Raw genomic sequence first — 4,809 nt, 5'->3', positions numbered from 1 at the left:
AATCTTACTGCACTGTGGTCAGAAAAGATGACTGGAATGATTTCAATTTTTTTGAATTTTCCAAGACTAGATTTATGGCCCAGGATGTGATCTATTCTGGAGAAGGTTCCGTGTGCACTTGAGAAAAAGGTGAAGTTGATTGTTTTGGGGTGAAATGTCCTATAGATATCAATTAGGTCTAGCTGGTCCATTGTGTCATTTAAAGTTTGTGTTTCCTTGTTAATTTTCTGTTTAGTTGATCTATCCATAGTTGTGAGTGGGGTATTAAAGTCTCCCACTATTATTGTGTTACTATTAATTTCCTCTTTCATACTCGTTAGTGTTTGCCGTACATATTGCGGTGCTCCTATGTTGGGTGCATATATATTTATAATTGTTATATCTTCTTCTTGGATTGATCCTTTGATCATTATGTAGTGTCCTTCTTTGTCTCTTTTCACAGCTTTTATTTGAAAGTCTATTTTATCTGATATGAGTATTGCGACTCCTGCTTTCTTTTGGTCTCCATTTGCATGAAATATTTTTTTCCAGCCCTTCACTTTTAGTCTGTATGTGTCTCTTGTTTTGAGGTGGGTCTCTTGTAGACAGCATATATGGGGGTCTTGTTTTTGTATCCATTCAGCCAATCTTTGTCTTTTGGTTGGGGCATTCAACCCATTTACATTTAAGGTAATTATTGATAGGTGTGGTCCCGTTGCCATTTACTTTGTTGTTTTGGGTTCACGTTTATACAACCTTTCTGCATTTCCTGTCTAGAGAAGATCCTTTAGCATTTGTTGAAGAGCTGGTTTGGTGGTGCTGAATTCTCTCAGCTTTTGCTTATCTGTAAAGCTTTTGAGTTCTCCTTCATATCTGAATGAGATCCTTGCTGGATACAGTAATCTAGGTTGTAGGTTATTCTCTTTCATTACTTTCAGTACGTCCTGCCATTCCCTTCTGGCCTGAAGGGTTTCTATTGATAGATCAGCTGTTATCCTTATGGGAATCCCTTTGTGTGTTATTTGTTGTTTCTCCCTTGCTGCTTTTAATATTTGTTCTTTGTGTTTGATCTTTGTTAATTTGATTAATATGTGTCTTGGGGTGTTTCACCTTGGGTTTATCCTGTTTGGGACTCTCTGGGTTTCTTGGACTTGGGTGGCTATTTCCTTCCCCATTTTAGGGAAGTTTTCAGCTATTATCTCCTCGAGTATTTTCTCATGGCCTTTCTTTTTGTCTTCTTCTTCTGGGACTCCTATGATTCGAATGTTGGGGCGTTTCACATTGTCCCAGAGGTCCCTGAGGTTGTCCTCATTTCTTTTGATCCTTTTTTCTTTTTTCCTCTCTGCTTCATTTATTTCCACCATTTTATCTTCTACCTCACTTATCCTATCTTCTGCCTCCGTTATTCTACTCTTGGTTCCCTCCAAAGTGTTTTTGATCTCATTCATTGCATTGTTCATTTTTAATTGACTCTTTTTTATTTCTTGTAGGTCTTTATTAAACAATTCTTGTATCTTTTCAATCTTTGTCTCCAGGCTATTTATCTGTAACTCCATTTTGTTTTCAAGATTTTGGATCATTTTTATTATCATTATTCTAAATTCTTTTTCAGGTAGATTCCCTATCTCTTCCTCTTTTGTTTGACTTGGTGGGCATTTTTCATGTTCCTTTACCTGTTGGGTATTTCTTTGCCTTTTCATCTTGTTTAGATTGCTGTGTCTGGAGTGGACTTTCTGTATTCTGGAGGTCTGTGGTTCCTTTTTATTGTGGAGGATTTACCCAGTGGGTGGGGTTAGACGATTGGCTTGTCAAGGTTTCCAGTTAGGGAAGCTTGCGTCAGTGTACTGGTGCGTGGAACTTGATTTCTTCTTTTTGGAGAGCAATGGAGTGCCCAGTAATGAGTTTTGAGATGGGTCTATGTGTTAGGTGTGACCTTGGGCAGCCTGTATGTTGACATTCGGGGCTATGTTCCTGTGTTGCTGGAGAATTTGCATGGTATGTCTTGCTCTAAAACTTATTGGCTCTTGGGTGGTGGTTGGTTTCAGTGTAGGTATGGAGGCTTTTGGACGGTCACTTATTACTTAAAGTTCCATGTAGTCAGGAGTTTTCTGGTGTTCTCAGGTTTTGGGCTTAAGTTTCCTGCCTCTGGATTTCAGTTTTATTCTTCCTGTAGTCTCAGGACTTCTCCAACTATACAGCACTGATAATAAAACTTCTAGGTTAATGGCAAAAAGATTCTCCCCCGTTAGGGACACCCAGAGAGGTTCACAGAGTTACATGAACAGGAGAAAAGGGAGGAGGGAGATAGAGATGAGCAGGAGGAGAAAAAGGGGGACTCAAGAGGAGAGAGACAGATCTACGCAGCTGTCTGTTCCCAGAGTGTTCTCCGTATCTCAGACACCTACAAGGATTCACAGAATTGGATTGGGAAGAGAAGGGGAAAGGAGGAAATAGAGGTGTTCTGAGGTAGAAAACAGAGAGTCAAGATTGGGAGAGAATAATCTTCGGTTTAAAGATAGGGCTTCTCTTTTTTTTTTGTAAGGTTATAGTGTAGTGAAAATGAAAATGAAGAGTAGTAGAGGAGTACTAGAGGACTTTAAAAGAAATAAGAGAAAAAGAAAAATAGAAAATAAAAGAGAAAACGGAAAGAGAAAAAGAAAAAAGAAAAAGAAAAAAAAGAAAAAAAAAAAAGAAAGAAAGAAAAAAAAATTTTTTTTCCCCTAATTAAAAAAATCGTAAAAATCTATGAAAATGAAAGTTAAGGAGTAATGGGGGAGTAATAGGGAATTTTAAAGGAAAATAAAAGAGAAAAAATAAAAAAGAAAAAATATAAAAAGAAAAAAAAAATTTTTTTTTCCTTACTTAGAAAAAAAAAGTAAAAATATATCTAGGAGTTTCTCTGGAGCTGTTGCGGTCAGTGTGGGTTCGGCTCAGTTTCAGATAGCTCCTCGTTCCAGCTTACACTTCTCGATATCTACAGGGCCCTTCCGGTGAAGTCGGTGTTTTCTACAGGGATTTTAATCTGTTGCACCAGTCCCTTCTGAAGCGGTTCCCTTTGTTTATTTGGCTTCTGTTTGCCGGTCTCTTCAGAGCCTCATTTCCGCCCTGACACAGGCGGGCGGAGGTGGACTCTTATTCATGTAGCTAGTTCTGTTGCGCTGCTGGGAGGGGCTGACGCTGCGGGGATGGGCTGGCGCTGCGGGGCGGGGCTGACGCTGCGGGGAGGGGCTGGCCCTGCGGGGCGGGCTGGCGCTGCCGGGAGGGGCTGACGCTGCTTTCTCCGTCTGCGCTGCTCAGGCTACCGACTGTTCTATGTGGAGCGCGCCCCGCGCTGCGCTAGGTTCCAGCCCTCGGGTGTTACACAAAAGCGCGGAAGGAAAAGCTGCGCCTGCTCTCTGTGCCTTCCCCGTCAGAGCGGTCCAGGCAGCCAGGGGCTTGATGGGCGCGCTATCCCCAGGTGTGGCGCACTCACTCCCTTCCGCGGACCCAATCTCAGTTTCCGCTGGCGCCAGTCGGGTGCGCGCGCCTTCCGCCCTCTGCGTCCCCAGCCCCAGTCCCCGCCCGCGCCGGTCGGGTGCCTGCGCCCTGTGTCTCGCCGCGACCTTCCCCTCCCCCCTGCCTCCTGCCTCCGGCGGGGCTGGGCCGGTCCGCAGCCTGCGAGCTCTTCTCGGGACTTTCTCCGTCCCTTTGTTCTGCGAACGGCCGGCAGTGTGTTCCGGCCGGTTAATTTTCTCTCTCTCTTTTGGTCTCCCACAGTTCAAGTTGGCACCTCACAGAAGCTCCCTCCGATTGTCCTCAGGGCACTCAGGCCCGGACCCTAGCCCAAGCAAGGCCGCCTAAGACTCCCTTCCGGGGACAGGTCTCCGTCCTTAGCTCTTTTGTCTCACTTTTTATCTTTTATATTTTGTCCTACCTCCTTTCGAAGACAATGGTCTGCTTTTCTGGGCGCCTGATGACCTCAGCTAGGGATCAGAAGTTGTTTTGTGAAGTTTGCTCTGCATTCAGTTATTCTTTTGATGAATTTGTAGGAGAGAAAGTGGTCTCCCCGTCCTACTCCTCCGCCATCTTGGCTCCTCCCCGAGTAGTGTTTTTCTTATGTGTTTTCTTATTATGTTTATTCTTACCCATTGTCCTTCAGGATATTTCAGAATATGGTTTATAAACATCTAAAAAATTTAAAAAGACCTTGCAATTAAAATAGTTTGCATAAAAGGGGTTGTTCAACATTCCTTTATTTAAGCTTTGCTATTTTATGTTTTTATAGGATATAAAGTGTGATTGAACTGAACATCAGTTTGGTTGAGCTTCATCATGAACCGTGCTTTTAGCAGAAAGAAAGGTAAGTGTACCCATTTATAGAACCTGGGAGTCAATTCAATATTATTGGGAAAATCAAGCAGAGATGTTAAGAAATCCCTTTTTCTGATTATCAAACCATGTGACTTCAGAATGAAGTTAGAATAGAACAGAAACCTGCAGACATTGCTAATTAACCTTCTTTGGTTATCAGCCTAATGAAAGAGTGGAGTTGTTTAATATATTTAGTCCAGAAAACATGACAATATGTTCTCTGGAAGTTTTATTCTGTGATGTGAAATTGCAAAAAATAGTGATCTGACTTAAAAAGTTGGTCCTAACTTCACTTTTCATCATGTAGTGCTAAATTTCCTGAGCTTACATAGGTTATAGTGATTTAAATTAACTTATGTGTAGGTGTGTGTTTGCACGTACACTTCACTTATTGTTGAAAACTGTATAGGATTGACAATAAGTGAATTGGTAGCAATGAGACCAAAATAAATTTGTTACTAGTTTTAAAGTAGAAATTTA

Source organism: Cervus canadensis, chromosome 4 (assembly GCF_019320065.1).
Source record: "Cervus canadensis isolate Bull #8, Minnesota chromosome 4, ASM1932006v1, whole genome shotgun sequence".
Classification (NCBI taxonomy): Eukaryota; Metazoa; Chordata; class Mammalia; order Artiodactyla; family Cervidae; genus Cervus; species Cervus canadensis.
The sequence above is the reverse complement of the archived record's forward strand: the minus strand, read 5'-3'. Positions refer to the sequence as shown.